Genomic DNA, 19,705 nt, shown 5'->3' with positions numbered 1-19,705 from the left:
TATTTATTTCATTAGTTTAAAACTTCATACAACAGTAATCAACAGCACGTGTTTGTGACCGTGTTATAGCATATTATATGTCAAACTTTTTAACCAAATAGTAGAGTACATTAATTTAAATAAGCTCGTTAAATAAAATATCAATTCATACATTTTTTTTATACGTTAACAAAGTAATTTTATTGCTCGAAGCTTTATGCGTAATTCACTTTTTTAAGTACTTTCATTAAAGAAATATGATGTAATAAATTATTATAATGACACGCATTATCTTAATAATCATTTAGCTTTCTGGTGCTCTCTTCCTTTGGAAAAAAACCACTAGTATATATTTTTTACAGGTCTTTTACATTCTAGAAGCATTTTCTCGGCTTTTATCGTTTTAATATATTTCCATCAAGTAGTCGTTAAAATCATTAAAACTCGGTTATATCTGTTTTTTAGTAACGTCCACTATATTACTGCTGTACGACATCGTCTTATTTATGATATTATCAAACAGGTGAACGGCTAGATAAATTTATGTTGTTTCATGTTGCTAAACACGATTATGTATATATTAACGCCACTTTCAGTTGTAAAAAATGAGCAGTTACAAAGATTTTATTACTCGGAATGTTTTCATTTTGAAAATAGTAAACATTAAAGCGCCGTACTCCAATGAGATTTGTTGGCCGTGATTTTCTCAATGACAAGAACAATTTTCAACTATATGTTGTTGCAATACACCCCATTATTGTGTCACTAATATATTTCCATTGAAATCCAACTTAAATATTTCATAAGAACTCATTCGAAAGCTATCGAAAGAAAATTATTGTCTTGAAGTTTATTGTATTAATGTTATTTTCATTCGTTTTCCCGGCGCTTCAGTTATCATATTATTCATACGCGTATAATAATAATAATAAAAATAGGATTTGGAAAGTTATTTTCTATTCGAATGTAGGTTTACTCTCGTGCATACTTTTACATAATGCGGATTCGGGAGATTTCTCATATATTTGGGATTGACTCAAAAAACCCATCGCATTAATTTGTTACACGCCCGTAAAAATATGGTAGAGCTGAAGCGGTTTTAATTTAAAAACAAGAGATCCAAATACTAAAGTCATAAAAGTCGAGATAATTGACTTAACAATTAAATGAAATCTGTTTATAGTGCCCACTTTCAGTTATTTTTACGATTTCACAGACGTTCGCTACAAACACACTGGAACACGGCAAATAACTATTTTGTGTTTTGTCAGGCTAAACCATTTCACGCAAAGAGTTTTTTTACTTTATTTACATAGACTATCATAATATATTTTTTGACTAATAAATTGTTTTTCATTGCGTAATAATCAGTGATCTCCAAATGCGCAATTATCGAACAAATCAATGTTTTGTTTATCGACTAGAGTTTAAATAAAATTATACAATAATTTAATTGTCCATTCAAATTTGATTTAAAGTGATCGGAATATAACTGCTTGACAAAAGCATAAACACGATTTTTTAAGTGCAAATTCTGATTAATTAATGAATTGTATATTTAGTTATGATTTTGTTTTTATAATTTAATAACACTTTGAATGGAATAACTCACATTATAGTTTTGTTATACTACTTTAAAATGTATAGAAATTTGTATCATAATATGGGGTAGCATTATAACATATTTTATTAGAACTTTACTCAAAGTAGGATAATTAAGTAACATTATGTGTATTGAATACATTTAAGTAAGCATTATGTTTACATTATTTGTATGATACGTCTAAAGCAATTCAATATGTAACTTTACTTGAGTTATTTACTCGCTTAACGAGTGTATTTCAATTTCAACATTGATGAATCAATTATTATATAATTAATGTATCAATTATAATTAACACCGAACTGTTTCACACTTTATTTAACTGATATAATAAGAAAATTTACATTACACGAGGTTTAATGTATATTTTAGTGAAATTACGAAAACTGAGTTATTGTTACAATTAACATTATTTTCAAAGACGAAAAACTCATTAGTTGTACACTTGAGCTACGCATGAAACTTTTGTTATGCATATTTTTTAGAAATCATATATATTCATGAAAAGTTTTGAAAAAAATATAATAACCACTTGCTTAACATGAAAAAAGTTGTTATTTAACTTTAATACGTTGATTTTGGTTAGTATTAAGTATAATAAATAATTTTATAGGAAGGAATTAAAATATGAGCTGTATTATTTGGCAGATGTTATAAGTGTTTGGGGGGCGTTATATCTTATCTAACTGTTATTAATGTAAACGAATATACAGTTGGTTAAAAAAATAAAATAAAATATCTAATTGGACTAATCGGATTTTCCATAAGTTAACACGATACGCCAGATTTATGAACGAGATTAAAGTATGTGTACAAACAATAGTTTTTACTTCAAAGTTTACGATGAACGATTTTTTTTTTTCTTGAATAAAAAACATTTGTGCCCACGAGAGCAGTGATAAACATGGTAGTCTAATTAGATTTAAGCCTACTTATAATTTATCCAAGATAAAACATAAATTAGCAACAATAAACCTCGGCTAGATTTACAAACTCTTTACTAAAGATAAATTGTGCGTGCGTAATTTAGGGCACAAAACAAGTTTAGTATTATTAAATTTACAATATTCATGTATATATTGTTGTCGAAATACTTTTTGCACGGGAATTTATGGGTAGAATTTCCAATAAAATAGGTTTGAGTAATTTTGTATAATTTTTCATTATGTTTGTTCAACAAAAGAACCCTTGAAACCCAATAGACTTTAAATTATATTAAGCATTTGTGATTATTTACGTTAATCCGCCCCGAAAGAACTTACAAAGGCTTTATAGACTTCTACACGTCATGTAAAATGAAAATGATCTCGTGATATATGCACTCAATGGAAAGATAAAGTCCTATTAAAATAATTATGAAACCAAACAATGGAATTTAATTGACCAGCTTAACATCAAAACGCTCGTTGGAGGTGATTTGTCGTGGAAACAACAACATTTCGGAGTGTCTTGGTTTTCGAAAACGAACAACTCGGTGTCAATACACGAGTATTTCTAAACTCGCACGGCTTGGGAACGTGACGTGCACAGATGGCGTGCGCCGAATTCGAGCGACCTCCGTTATATAAAATAATAATAATAATAATAATGTGCACATACACATATTTCATATGCGGCAGTACGGTATTGTACATGTGTTTATGCATAACAATACGTATCTGGGTCGTGGATTTATGTAGGCGAATGTATAGTGTGCGTATGGACAAGAGAAAATAACATGGTTTATGTACTGGGGCTGAATAATGGCAACCGGCTTGATATAAGAGTTATCGCTTCATTACTGCAACCGACCACGCCATGTACTCTCAAACGTCACGGTAGTCGTATGAACCCCTGGAAATATTTGCAATATTGTTCCTTTATGCACTCCAGCGCCGATGAACGACAACAACACGAAACAACGCGGTCCAACACGTTTAATAATTAAAAAAAAAAAACGGCCGGCCATTTCGTAACCATCTAGAATGTGTTATGAGTGCGACTTTCTTTCGGTTTAATATGCACGACGCCAACTATAAATTGTTCTTGAATTCAATTAGCGAATGGTTGGCAGATATTTTAAAACGCGCGAGTTTTTATATTAATTTATGGCTTATTTATTAAGCATAATTTATAGTAACACGCATTTCATTTTGTATTTTGCGACCCGCAGGTACATTTGGCGAGTACACGTGTTTCCAGTTTTCCAAATAGCTGTACACAATGCACAACGGCGAGAAATTTAAATGATTGCATGAATAATATTTACAGAGTTTACATATGTTTAGTATGATCACGATAATAAAGTATACAATAATGTGGAAATCGTGTAGTCGGCTTGGAAATCTATTACACGCGTATGCGAAATTAGTTTGGAAAAAGATTCAACGCAAACATTGCCTGCGCATACGAAACGAGTGTTTTTGTTATTGGAAAATATGCATAAAACAAAAATAAATAAACGTCGTCGTTTCCTAGCTGATTTTCATGTCATAAAATTCGGTCACGTGCACTCGCTACAGTTTGATGTTTACGTCCAGATATAATTTCGGTTTTCTTAAGTTGGCACTTTTAAACGGAAATAGAACCGCATAATGGTAATAATATTATTATGTTTATGAATCGATAACAACGCACCGGATGTAAACATTTGCTTCGACGTCGTACGTGGATGATAAACGTTTACGACTGGGGCCAATGGCGGTCGTCTATCGGCTCTATCTAATCGTCGTTTTCCGTTTTATTTCCGAGTTGTTTACTTTTCACTATCAAAGCACAAGTACCACTAGCCTCACGAGTAATATTTGTTTCGAGAGAGAGACAGAGTGATGTTACATAAAATCGAACGGCGGCTGCGGCAACCATCGTTCTTGTTCCCTGGGCTCGTACAGGATAACTGAGGATCAAAGTGACCTATACATGGATTTATGACTGCCATCAACATAAAAACGCGCTTACACGTTAGATACTGCCGTAAAGCACACGGTATATGAGTCTTTATTCGGGTTCTGTCCGTGAGCAGTATTTTCCCAGTAAAATCATCCATCAGGACCCTCAGATTCCATGCTCGTGGTTCAGGTTTTTGTTTTTCCAGCGACCGTAATGCGATTTCATTCCGGACGAAAAAGTTTGAGTTTTAGTCTAAAAAATTATTATATACTCAGTCGATCCGATGTCAAAGTTTTTCTTCCGATTTTCAACTCGCTCGTCGTTATCCAATAAAAAAAGTTCTTGTTTTCGATGAATTAGACTTGTAAATAATTCATATTTAATTCTGAATGTTCGATGCGTTTATCTGTATCAATGAGTAATTGAACTGAATAACATATTAAACAAATAAAATCGTTTGAACGAATTTAATAATAATGAAATAGTTTTTTTTAGTAGTTACAACGTATAAATATTGGATGCCATAATCAAGAATGAGAAAAAACTCTCTAAATATATTATATGATGGTAAAAATAAAGTAGCAACAAGTAAAATGTTATGAAAATATCGAATCCCGATACACTCGCTTTAATATATATTTTGTTTCCAAGGATTTGGTTAAGTATTTTATTAATTAATTTCATAATTATATGGTACAACGAGAATAAAAATCAAACACTTTATCCTTGTACAACTAAAATAACTCAATAAAGTTTTCTAACTTCCTTTATTCTATTTGTACTTAGAATGAAATTGACATAATACACCACAAACTTTTTTTTTCTTTTTATTACCGACGCAAAACTGAGTAGTTATTGGTTTCGCAGTGATGTGTTTTCCCCTTTACTTTGTTTACATTGAGTTAGTAAACACGATAACTTTTTTTTCTACTGGCCGGTAGTTCATGTTTCTTTATTCAATCAACAATTGTAAGTTATTGGAACTTTTAAGTGCCTCATTTTGATCAGGTTACATCATTTTTTCGAATAAAAACAAAAAAGTCTAAAAAAAAATGTAATTTTTTCTATTGGTGCAGAAGTAATTAAAACATCCTTTGTAGTAAGATATTAAAAATTTATAGTTATTAAAACTCTTAAATAGAGCTTGTAATTTAAGAATCATTAAAATTATGCGCTTAGATACTACAATTTAAGAAGATTGTAGATACCATCTTTAAAATTAAAAGCCATAAAAATTAAATCGCATTTTATGTCGATTTAAAAAAAAACTTTTATCCTATCTGTAATAACTAAAGAATAATACTTTAGGTATTCCAGTAATATTATTTTTGTAAGTAATATTATTTGCGCATACATCAAATGTATACTCAGATTTACAGTTTACAAATTATTTATAAATCGCAAATCTTAGTTTACCTTTGATAAATATGTAAATAATATTACTTACAAAAATTTATATCATGCAGCTTTAAAATATCATTTTTTTTATATTACATTAAGCATTTAAAGATTTGCTAAATAGCATTGCAAACATATTTTTTTATGATACTTTAAAACACGAGTATTAATTTAGAAATTCAATAGGTTTTTTACAGAATTAAAACTAATATATTAAATAATACATATTTCTAGACATTTAAAAAATATTGACAATGAAATAATAAAATAATTTAAGAAAACTATCATAGGATAAACCATTTAGATAAAAAAAAAATTAGGAGCTTAAAAAAAAATCTAATGAAAACCTACAAACTATAGGTCTAATTATAATTACTTAAAAATAATCACTATAATCTATTAACACAATGAACTGAAAGACAAGGGTACCTAAATGCATTTTGACGGTAGTTAATTAGGATTATTTTAAAACGTAGGGTCTAATCATAATTGATTTGAATATTGATAAAGTATACGGGTCGAAAAGTTTGACCCAAAACTCTCTCTAGAGACTACGCGATATTTTATGTTTCTAGTTGACCTTAATTTAGCACATTTTCTACACGAATGTGTATTATGTTCCTTTTATTTGCATGTTTTTAGTTGCGTAACGACGTGAAATAAGCATAATTAGGTTTTAGTCTTACACACATTGTTTATAATTTTTTTTTATTTATTTTGTAAAAAGCCAAACCGAAACGGCCGAACCGAAGTATAGTTTTAATAGCATGACGGAAATATCAGTAATGAACAGTTCTTTACATTTCATCACAATATTTATTAACTTAAATATAATTAAACGATCGTTGCGACGATTATCTAAGTGGTAACACATTTTTGACGTGTTAATGGAATAATATTTATAAAATATGTTCAGTGTAATCTTATATGACATCGCGAAAAATAATATTTGTTAAATTCTGTTACTTTTATTTTAACGAAGTAATTCAGAGTTATTTTAAGCTTGAATTTGCACAAGATTAAAAAAGTTGAAGATAAATTTTGGATTAAGTGAGGTCTCTGATATTTGTTTATTTTAATTTTCTGCAATCTACTTCGACCCTCGCAAATATTTTAAAAGAATCCTATTTTCCCAGTAATTTAATTTTCAGTGACAGTAAAATTTGCTACGGATTTTCATTACACATTTGGAATGCTGGAAATGTATTTTATGTCGTTGTTAATGCCTATGAAAACGGCAGACCAGACTATGTAATAATTCTGGGGGGTTTACGCTCTACCAAACCTGTTGAGAACTTTAAAGCGCATGTTGACATAACGTTAGTAGAACGTCGTATAATTTGGGCCGAGATAATGGAAACAAACAAAGATATTGGTTTAGTTTTCCGTAATAAACTCGAAATATTTGTACAAATAATACCAAATAATCATTTCTTAGCTTTCAATTCGTAATGCGACTCGGCTTAAAGAAACATAATACAAGACTGTCAGCAGTTTTCAAGACATGTCCGGAGACACGGATGCTTTGCAGAGAAAGGTTAAGTCAACTGTGTTAGAACGGTGGTTAACGTTAATTATTATTGATTACCAGTGGTCATTGTAATCAAAAAAGGTTAATATATGTTGTCGCCATGATAAATAGATGGCCTTTTGGAACTTCATATTCTACGGACGGTTATATATTAGCTGTAGAAATTGCGGGTATTCCGGTTGATCGTTAATCACTATACAATATTCTCAAAATCTAGTGTCCTATCGTTATACCAGCGTTTAAATTGGTCTTCATTACGCTGATAAACACATTTTAATACAGCCACTAAATGTTTAAGTTGGTAATCAATGGTTTAAACTTAACACCAACATGTTGTAAAGTGCTTGTACTGTAAATATTATCGATTGGTACTAAATGAATACTTCGAATAGAAACATAGTTTCCATGTTTGTTAGGCCAGTAAAAATATCGGGTTAACAGCGTGATAATATTATAGTTATGAACTCACATGTGTATTCAATGGTTCTCTGTAAATTACTACAAAATTAATATTCGCTATAGAAAATATAAAATATATGTTATGATATTAACTAATTCAATTATTATTTTAATTATTCTCTGATTTTTAGAGAATACTAATGATTGTCGGAATACTAATTGTATAAACACCAACTAGAGTGCAATATTGTTAATTTTTCAAAATATTTTTAGTTCAGTATATACTCAAACCCTTAAGCTTTGATTTGTTATCTGATTTGACCTTTCTATGACGAAAAGGTAAAAAGTAGTTATTGCTACTGTTTTAGGAAAATAAAAATAAAATAATGTACTTTTAGGTATACACTGCATTTTTAAGACATGCAATTTATCGTGAACGTATTTTGTAAAGAACAATGGGTACAATATACATGACTCCTATACATCAAAATCGAGCCAATTGTTTGCGCAGGTCAATAAATCTCCTAGATCAACGGTGAACTTTAGTGGGAGAACCCGTGCGCATTGTGTTGGGCTCGCCACAAATTCTTATCTTGGATTCAAGTTTTCTCATTACAAAGTTGAACGGAATCAAAATATTGTGACTATACCCCAAAAACAACAATAGTATGCAATAATGGATGCGCTGGAAAATGCGGAATAGTTTTGAAAGAATGGTGCTAAATATGGAAAGTATACCTACTGAAAAGGGAAACAATAATATTATTATGGCTTACTTAGTGTTTTGAGTGTAGCCTAATGTGCGGCGTTAAGTTGTTCACATTAAAATGTTCTATAAAAAGTAGATTAATTAACTATTAGCTATTAAGTTATACAGATAAGCATGTGATTGGACTAGTATAAGTTGAACATATATTACAGAGAAATTAAAAAAATGTCTATTAAGCATTTATTTTTTAATATGGTACTATTTTTAGGGATTCAAAGCTATGGAAATCTCTGTTATATTTTTTTATTTTGAATTCATGGCTAGCAATTTTAAGTGAGCTATTTATTAAAAATATTTCATCAATTTGAAATTTAATTATTGAAATAAAAGTACAAACTTCAATACATATTTATAATGATTTCAAATAGTTGATGCTTCCGTTTTAAAAGCTAAGTCTGCGTTTAAAAAATTTATTTTGTTAGAAAATCAGATTACTACTACAAATTTCTTAAATAAATTGATAAACAATTGATTTCTGAAATAATAATTACTTTCACGAATGCAGTTTTGTGAAATAATTTTATAAAAATTATGGTAGTTTTGATCATTATAGTTATCATAATTATTATTTTTTTTATTTTTTTTTCTATTCAAATAACTTTATACATTTACATCTATACAAAATATATGCACAACCGTAAATGGGTTAACAGTAGTGAAAAAAAAAAAATTACAATATGACTTGAATAGCATGCAGTAGGGGGGCACCCAATAAAGCTACCTACTTTGAATTTTGTTTTTTGATTTCATTTTTTTTTTTTCTATAGGAGGTCTCTACACCATTTTCTTTTTAATCTTCTTGGCGGATTGTCGGGGATGTGCTTTGAATAGAGGTATTGAATATTAGGGTTTGGGTGAGAGTTTAATTTGTTGTGAAGTATAATTATTATTATTCATTATTTCTAATATTCGCCAATTTCTGTGGATTTATAAGAAAAATATTACAGAAGTATTAAACACTATCATATTAATTATATGACCAATAAAAAATCGATTTTATAATTTCAATCTTAAAATATAATAACTGCATCCGACCAAATTAAAAAATATTGAGAAATCCATTTTAAATAAAATACAATTTCAATTTTATTCGATTGGTTGTTGAATCGAAAATGAAACTTGTGTTGTACATTCAACCATCATGTTGGTCACGCATATAAAATATAAATAGTGATAACTGCTTTCATCCTAAAAATATATTGAGATAGTAGAAACTAAATTAAAAAAAAAACCTTAGTATAAGTAGTAATAATAATCAACTTCTTCCAATAATGATTTATTTTATAGTATATTTTACACAGATTATTTGCTTTGTAAATAGAATATCTATCACGGGACAAAATGTAATAGAATTTGAAAATATATTTGATAAATATATTATTACAAATAATGCACATATTTTATCCACATATCCACTAAACTATGCAGCTGTTTGGTACATAAATATTAGCTGAATAATTTAAGGACATTGTACTAGTCTAATATTTAAATATTCACTGACATAGTTTTCAACTAGTGGTTTAAGTATTTATAATATGTATGTATAAATTTTTAAAAGTTAAATATCAAAATGTTTTGCTTTTTGGACTTATAAATATGATTTAACTACAATTGTTCAGAATGATTTTTAAAAATTGTTTTTTTTTTATCATTGTAACAATTAAATCAATTCTGTTATTTCATTCCATTAGAAATAACAATACATCTACAGTGGCATATATAAGAGGGAGTTATATCTAAAAAGCAAAAAAAAATTATACAGGGTGATTTTTTTATCATAACCCACTCAATTACTTACAGAATAATAATAATTAAAAATTTTTTTTTTATTATTATCTTTAGTTACACATTATTCTTGAATTTTTAACTATGTAATACTTTTGAAGTTCATCCCTTATGCCTTGGAGGGAGGTCAACTTTGTTTTTTTAAATGGTAACACATATTTTGAATTTAATAAAATGTTTGAGTTTTTAATTTAATAGTAAATGGCATTTGAATTTTTAATATAACTTAATTCGTTTATTAGATATAATCATTTAAAGTTTCAAATTTTTGAATTAATATACAGGTATAATACACAAGGGATTACAAATACAGGTAGCTAATTGGTTTTTTATAACATCGATATTAGCAGGTACACAGCATTGTTATTATCAATTGTAGTAAGGCACATTGTTATGAGTTTATAAATACACTAACTGACAATACAGAAAGTATATCTATTGATAATCATAATTGATAATAAACAATCCGTGACTGAGACAGCAATGTCATAAAAATTCAATTAGCTACCTGTATTTACAATCCCATGTGTATTATACATGTATATTAACTCAAAAATTTGAAACTTTAAATGTTTATATCTAATAAGCTAATAAAGCTATATTAAAAATTCAAATGCTATTTACTATTAAATTAAAAACTCAAACATTTTATTAAATTCAAAATATGTGTTACCATTTAAAAAAACAAAGTTGACACCCTTACCAAGCATAAGGGATGAACTTAAAAAGTATTACATAGTTAATAATTCAAGAATAATGTGTAACTAAAGATAATAATAAAAAAAAAATGTTTAAATTATTATTATTCTGCAAGTAATTGAGTGGGTTATGATAAAAAAATCACCCTGTATAATGGATATATATTCTTTTCATTTAGAAAATTTTTCTTAACATTATACAATTTTTCCTTAATGAAAAAGTCCCAGTTATATTATTTAAAAACTATGGAGTTTTATTACTTACTCCTTTATTATATATTATGTTGTATTAAATTAGTTATTATAAACGCATTTCTACAAGGAAGAGTGTGTGTCATTTGTATTACAATTTTCCCTCTAAGTATAATACTTTTGGAGACGTCTTTGCATTTAGGTTTCACAATAATATTAAAAAATTGAGAAAACAAAAGAGCCATAACATATTTTTGTTTACATGGTATTTTATTACTTGTTGTGGTGCGAACAAAGACGATGAATAATAGCGAACACCAAGAACGTTACAAACATGATATTCATTTTTACAATCGCCACCTACCTACGTTGATTCTTTACATTTGTTTCTTCCCACTCGACATAAGTTACACTCATTTTTCACCACAGTGAAATGATTGCGAAAGAGAAAAATGTTTATACGCGTCAGTTCCCTCAACAATTTTCGTATGAAGTAATAAATATGGTTTCTTTCTCATTATAGCTTATAATAGATGATGATGACTCTTATATCATGAATAACTCACTAAAACCTAAGTTACTGGCTGCATATTTCTTGAATCGTGTAACGGTTATTGTTCCATAATTTAATATGTCAATTAAATGTCTGTTTTGAGGTTGGTATATAATTGAAATTTTGAGATACTGAAAAAGTTTTTGCATTTCCGAGAGTTGTATAGGAGCTTTTAATAAGTTTTCAAAAGAAGAATGGGCGAAGTATGGAAACATATCGTGGCTGTCCGTTCAATTACTTCTGAAACATTTACTTGATTCAGAGAACTTTTTCAAAATCAATCACAATTCGTACAATTTGAGCAACACGCAAGTGCAGACTTATTTTGACAAAGGTTAACGAAAAAAAATTATTTGATTCGTCATTAATAAAAACTAACGCTAAGTGTTACTTTTTGTAGTGTAAAATTTAAGTAGTCTAATAGTTGATTAAAAAGGAACAAAAAGTATTGTAAGAAAATTCTATATAGTAAAATACCGCATACATAATATTATTTCTTAGCTCATGATTTTTATAATACTCGACGTGAATTAAATGTAAAAAGTAAAATAAAATACTTTCATTATTCTCTTATTATATTAATTTCATTTAATTATTTTATACATTCACAACTATAGGTTTTTCTATCATTTGTTTTTATTTTAAATTAACCCCCCCAGGAAATATTAATAATTTTATTTTTTTATTAAAAAAAGTATTGATTTGAAAATCATAAAGCAATTTGTTTACTCGGTATGAAAAACACAAAGTAATGACTCATGTTAATTTTTTTTTTTAATCTATTTTATGTCAGACATCTCAAGTATAGGGATAAGAATTTAATTTAAAGCACTCATTAAGATTTTCTTTGTTTTGAGAGTATTTTTTTTTTTTTTTAATATTAGTGTATACATCTAACTGATGTGCCTATGTTTTTTATTTAAATTCCTTTCGAAAACACACCCTTTATTTTCAGATCAGCCATTAATAAAGATTCATTTGTCATCCAGATTCTTTTGTGATTCACAAATCTGAAATCCGACACGATGTAATTTATTTTCTATAATTATAATTTGCCACTATTTTCAGATGAAGTGTAATAGCTTTTAATTTCACTGTTTTTAATTAAAATAAAAATGAAAATATTTTTACAGAAGAAGTGATTGCCAACTATAAAAGATAAAGTATGTGATATTTTACTTTCGAAAGAAATATACACCAAAATAAAAACAATACAAATAAAATATAAAATGAGCAACACACAACAAATTGTAAACTATAAGAAACATTACACTAACTAATTACAGTAAATTTAAAACTTAAATGAATTAAAAATTAAATTAAGTATGCTATTTACAATAAATTGCACTGTAAAAACTATAGAGATAAATATTTTTTCTCTTTTTAAATCTTAAAAACGTTTGTTTTTACAAAAATGAAAATCTTTTGCACAAATTCATGTGCATCTTTGATCATCTAAGAAATTTTCATAAATTTAACTGATGAAAATTTTGATATGAAAATATAATTTAATTTGGATGGTAGAAGGGGTAACATTTTTACTGTCCGATCTTTCAATATTTTGACAGGCAATCATTTTTGATCAATTAAGATTATTTTTAGAAGAATCAAAAAACGAAAATAATATCAAGTGTTTTAGCAAGAGAAAAATAAAAAATACTCATACACCATAACTTCAACACCTCAGATTTGGTAAAAGCAATAAAAAATATATAATTATACACTTAAAGTTCAAATGAAAATACGTTAACAAAAAAACAAATAGCTATCTTTAATAATAATGTATTGTAATTAAAAATATTACAAGTATATTGAAGTTGTTCAATATTAATTCGTTTTATAAATCAATAAAAAAACGTGAAAATGGCAATAAGGCAAAAACGTGACAAAATGTTGGTATTTATTTTTAATTCAATATAACTTTTTCTACTGTATGTATTATAGTCGTTTAGAGTAAGAATTTTTCATTTTTATTGCTTGAGTTAGTTATTTCCAAAGTTCTGGTAGAAGACAAAGTTCGAGAATTTGCATAACAAAGAACTAAAATAGAGTTTTACTATAAGAACAATAGAATTTAATACAAAGAATGTACACTACAATTGTATGGCTAATTATAGAAACTTTCGTTTTCGTGACTATATTACAATTAATATAATGCAATTTTTATTAATTAAAAGTTAGTTATTGGCATATAATAAAAATTTTACTCGAAGTGATCATTCTATTAAAAAAAAACAGAATATTATAATATGTTTTAAAATTATTTTTTATGAGAAAAGTAAAAGGATTCTTGCAAATGCAAAATAATTTAGTATGTAATAGTATCAAATAAGAAAATTATATGAAATTGTAAAATATCATTCTTATTGCTCAAATGATTTCCTAAACGTATATTATTAAAACTTTAAGTATTATAAACATTGAGAATATACTCTAAGAAAACTGATTTGAAGAGCTTATGAATTTTGTATAGATGCTATATTACCTCTCTTATCGAATTGGTTAATTAATTAAACTGCAATTTTGTATGCAACGTAGTAAACTTAATGAAAATATTAAGTTAAATTAGCTATTATGAATATACGTTTAATTAAATTCTATTTCTTTACTTTGATGTTGAAAATGTCAGAATGTTTGCAATCTCACTAAATAATATGAAATTATTGAAAGTTCCCTTATAAATAACAAATTTGATGTCAAAATCTTATTTCAGCACTCATTACAGAAATATTTAAAAGCCATGAACATATCACATTATTTGAAATCAGTGACATATTTAGAAGAGTACAGGAGCTCATGATTTCTCATTAACCATACAATAAAAAATTTTTTAATGCATTTCTTTTTTTTTTTTTTTGCTCAAAATTAATAAAAATAACTTCGTGGTAGCTGTCAATCGAAAAAAATTATTTGTACCACCTTCCACCCATTATGACTTTCCTAATACGCCCCTCTGGATAACTAAATTTGTTTTGATGTAAACATTTAACATTGCCTAAAACTAAGTAAAGTATATAAATCTATAATTTTAGTATTTTGTGTTATGTTTTTCGACTTTCAATTTGTATCCCATTAAAATGGTGTAGCCAAAAGATCAATTTGTTAGTTAAGTTAGTAGAATAGTGAATAGTTTTAAACTGTCAGTTGCAGATCATATTTTATGTTCAAATCGCGCTCTATATTGTAGAACTGCTCATGATTCTGATATAAAATTTAATAATTTTCAGCTATATCTACTTGAAAAAAATCTAGATTAGGAGAGTGGAAAATGTGATTTTGTAGTTTTCATCTTGTTGACAAAATCTTATGAATATCATATGTTTCCTTGAAGGGTCTGAGTAGCAATTTTGTCACCGGTTAGCAATACTTATAAAACTGTTATTGTTCTCATGAGTGTTGTGTATAAAATGGCTAGTCATACAGAAAAAAAATCTCCATCATACTGTGTTGGATCAGAGAAGTGTGTTATATAATATAATAGGACTTATTTTTTTTTGGAGCAATACAGGAAAACTGTAAGTCTCGAATCGTTTAAATCGGCGATATAAGACGAATTCGGATGTAATCCTTCTTTATTTTTTTCCCTAGTAAACACGATAAGATTTGACAAAAAAAAAAAAAAACCTGATGACATAAACAAGAAGTTTATCTTGTTCATTGTGTTATTCTCGGCGCTTAACAAATAGGTAACAAATATGTGTTCGAGAATTTTATCGAACTTAAACAACATTAAAAAATATGCATGTGTATAAAATACATTTAGTTTTTATAATGTTCGACTAAATATATTCTTTAGTAACTCTATTAATTACATAAAATATTAGTATAGATATTATAGAATTTTTTTTAGACATCAATTCAGAATCATAAAAAATTAATATTTTTAGAACTGTAGAATTATTGAGTTTTTTTTTACAAAAGTTATTTCTAATGTAAGAATTACGTTGAGCTATCTACTTTGATAAATAATTTCATAATATTTTTGAATTTGTTTGAATTGTAAGTAAAAGACTAAAATAAATAATATGAAATAAATAGTAAATGAATAGTAGCGAAAAAAAATTACAATTTAAAAACATTTAAGCACAGAAGTACAGTATTTTTTTTTTTTTTAACCACATTGTTATAAACTCGCATGTTAATATTTTAAATGTTTATTCATATTTTCATAATAATATGAAAAATGTATGAAAAGGAAAATATATTTAATAGCAAAAAAAAAAATCTGTGCTGTCTCATGTTTTTGTGTGACGTTTAAGTATTATTTTTAATTTGACGAAATAAAAAATTTAATTCCAAGATTTTTGTTATGAAATATTGAGTTTTTACTATAAAAACGGGCTACCCAATTTACCCGATATCCTGTAACTGAAAAGATTTCGACAGGAGGCTCTTTTGTTTTGTTTGTGCACTATTTGTATTGTAAATAAGTCGGTTACGACTCACAAAAAGATTTCTCGGCTGAATACCATCGAACGCAATCGTGAAGTTGTCCGAACTTCCATTAATTCCACTGTCGGTGTATACGTAGACACTTGGACCATATTGCGTGCGTATGGCTTCTGTTGATTGAACAGAATAGCCGTCGGTTTGTTGAAAAAAAACTCGACGGCTCTCTACAGCAATGAAATCTTTTTCGCGGTGCGCCGTTGATTGATAACGGTCCTCTGGTTCGGACGGGGTGAGATTAATTATCATCAGCGGCGTTGTTAGGGAATCCGACGTTTCTTAGCCTACCCTTTTCTACAACACCGCCATTCATGTCCAAAGGTTCATTTATGTCTCATCCCGCTAACGCTATATCCCAAAAACATCCTAATCCAATATTTGGTATTATTCTTACTGAAACCACTTGTAATAATTAAATATAACAAGTATATAACTTGTACACAATACTACAATGCATTAACCATTGTACAACTTATCTCTCGTCTCTTTCGTTTCATAATAATTACAACAAAATATCTGTATAATAATTTAATTCAATACGGTCATAGTGTTTGTTTGCGAAAATCACTAAAGGTCGACAATAAAACGGAGAATGTTTTTACCATAAAATTATAAAAAAGCAAAACTTGAAAACAAAAGCATCTTATTATATTGACAATTTATAGTTATAAATAAAATTAACTTAACGAAAACAGTATGATTATTAGGTCAATTAAACGATAAGTTAACGTAAATAATGGTAACTTAAAATAAAGCTATGTGAACAATTTTTTAAGTTCAATTACCTTAAAAGTTTAATGAAGATTTATTTATTTTTGCTTAAAACGTTAACGCTAATTCATTTATGACCAGCCTGAACAATCTAATATAAACTCTCATTGATATTTACTGCTAATAACGTGTTTCATATTGAAATAATAGTTTAGAAGTTTAGGTTTATTCACTAATTAATTTATTTTACTGTAAACAACACAGATAAACAACAATTTAAAGTTATGAATAATTATTCCAATTTAAAACGTTTTCAGCACTAAATACAAACGAATGCAGGTACGATATGGACTGTAGACTGCGCATTGTTTACGACAAGTTGCCTCGATCGAATTAATTTCATTTAGGAAAATGTTCATACGTTTTAAGAGTTTCCACATGACTTTGTAATACAACGGGTGTTAAGAATTAAACGTCGGGTCTAATTTAAATGATAAAACACGTTAAGATAATATCAAAATTATTTCAATTAACACGTACCGGTATACATTTTACTAATTGCTAGCGTAACATCTGGCACGTTGATGTTTGTACAATACCGTCGATCGCAAGTTTATCCGTTAGACATTGCAATTTGTATTCTCGTTAGATAACTACAGATTAGAAAATAATCAGATCCTTTTGAATTTCAAATGAATTCGTGTTTACTCGCTAGTAGTTTTTCATGTCGATCCAGCAACATTAAGTGCACTTTTTCACACTGATTTCACATTGCTTGATTATTAATTGAAATGAAATCAGGGTAATTGTATAATGCAGATTGTTTTATACTAGTTGATGCTGTTACAGTAGGACCTGATATTAAAATGCGGATAACATCTAGATAGAGTTCATCCAATGATTCCATTAAGATTTTTATTCTAATAATAGTTATTTTGCGTCTAGTTGTTTAATGCGTTTAGCGAGTGAATTATGATAGAAATTTGAATAAATTAAAAAATGGTTTATTCAGGATGTGAATAAAGAAAACTTTATTAGACTGAGTAACTCTAGCTTTGAATTGAATAGCATAAATCCAATAAACTTTTAACTATATTGTAATGCTCATTTTCTCAGAATGTCTATAATAGCAAAGGCCTGTTGGTTTTTATTTCATAACACTTCTAAGGATATTATAAAAACTATCGACGTCGGCTGCAATATTTATTTATTCACAAGACTTAGAAACTTTTTTCTACGGTTGCCTTTTTTTTATTTGTATAATTTAATACTATTTTTCAACCTCGACGTAATGCAATTCATTTATACTCGGTAATTTTATCTGTTATTGACGTCTTGATAATATTACTTAGTTGGCATATTCAAAAAGATTGTTACATACACTATCCTCAAAGATTACACAGGTAATTTTTATCAAACCTAGTAAAACGAATCTTATCGTTTATGAAGAACCTTTTAAATTGTAAGTAAATGACGGTTACAATACTGCATCTAAATCCATAGAAATATTATTATTGGAGTTGGCTGCCAGACGGCACAAAATTTGTTTGCATCATTTTATATTTGGACAGACATTCCACCAGTTTTATATTTAATCCACGATCAGATATCAATGGTTAATTTTCCCCGTCATTTCCCCACCTACCGTTCCAACCACTAACCGATCAAATGGAACGTTGTTTAATATTGTCGCCGTTACGTGAATATTAATTGAACGCATGTGTGTGAATTACCTGCTGTTGTTTTTGCCACAAACTATCGCATTTACTTGATAGGTTTGCCCTCTGCTTAAATCTAAGCGGTTAATAAAAAGCTATTTATCGACTCGATTGCAAATGGTTTCTTTTTATTTTCTCTTTTTTGAACAACTTGAACAATAGCCGAAAATTTATTTCTACATTTTACTTACCGTGTTCGCCGTATCTATTTCATTTCCAAAGTACTGTTGTTATTTTTTACAACAACTATTTGGTCTCGAAACAGTTATCGTACACGTTTATTTTCACATACTGGTGCAATTTTCCTTTATTAATACTCTAAGTGCTTTTTCTTTATTATTCTCGTTTCTTAAACTACTTTAAATGTTTATGTAGATAGTAGATTCAACATCATGGCAGCGTTTAAGTGAACGGATGTGAACCATTTATAACATAAATATAAAACTTTCCTGTTATAATATTTATAGTAGGTAAAATATTGATCTAGTGTAGTAAAAAAATAGACTATTTTTTATTCGTCATTTCTTTATTTTTAAGGAAAAATAATTTTTCAAGATTTTCTATAAGAAGGTGTTAAGTAATTAACCAAGATCATTTTAGAAATAACTTAATAATAGTGCTCAAACTATATGATAAAATTATTTTTAATGAACAATTAACGTTATGTAAAGCCAATAACATTATATTTGAAATGTATCAAGTTTCATCGAGAATAATATTACACTTTCTAACACGAAAAATATTTGAGTTTTTTGTACTCGCTAACATAAACATGATATTCTTTTAAAAAACAATTTTATTATATAATGTTTTATTATTATTGATTGGTATAAATGAAGTATTTAGAGCGTATTTTTTTATGATCAGTATAGCCACTTACAGTGTACTACATCCGTGTATTAATGATATTGTGCGATGTTCTTTAGTTAAATGTTGGATTGTACAATTTTTTGAATAATGTAAACCACATATTCTCGTACTTTCCTAATTACTTTTGATATTTTACTTAGCAATATAATTTGGTGGACTTTTTTTAAATTAAAATTAGCTTC

At 27.7% G+C, this 19,705-nt stretch overlaps 1 protein-coding gene across 1 annotated transcript in view; it reads right to left on the bottom strand.

Moving 5' to 3' along the window:
* LOC126896223 (CCN family member 5) overlaps window positions 1-19,705 on the bottom strand; it is a 129,933-nt gene that overhangs the window by 17,356 nt on the left and 92,872 nt on the right. The gene's annotated exons all lie outside the window — the stretch shown is intronic.

This window comes from Daktulosphaira vitifoliae, unplaced genomic scaffold (genome assembly GCF_025091365.1).
Source record: "Daktulosphaira vitifoliae isolate Bord-2020 unplaced genomic scaffold, ASM2509136v1 Scaffold_1, whole genome shotgun sequence".
Lineage (NCBI taxonomy): Eukaryota > Metazoa > Arthropoda > Insecta > Hemiptera > Phylloxeridae > Daktulosphaira > Daktulosphaira vitifoliae.
The sequence above is the reverse complement of the archived record's forward strand: the minus strand, read 5'-3'. Positions and strand labels throughout refer to the sequence as shown.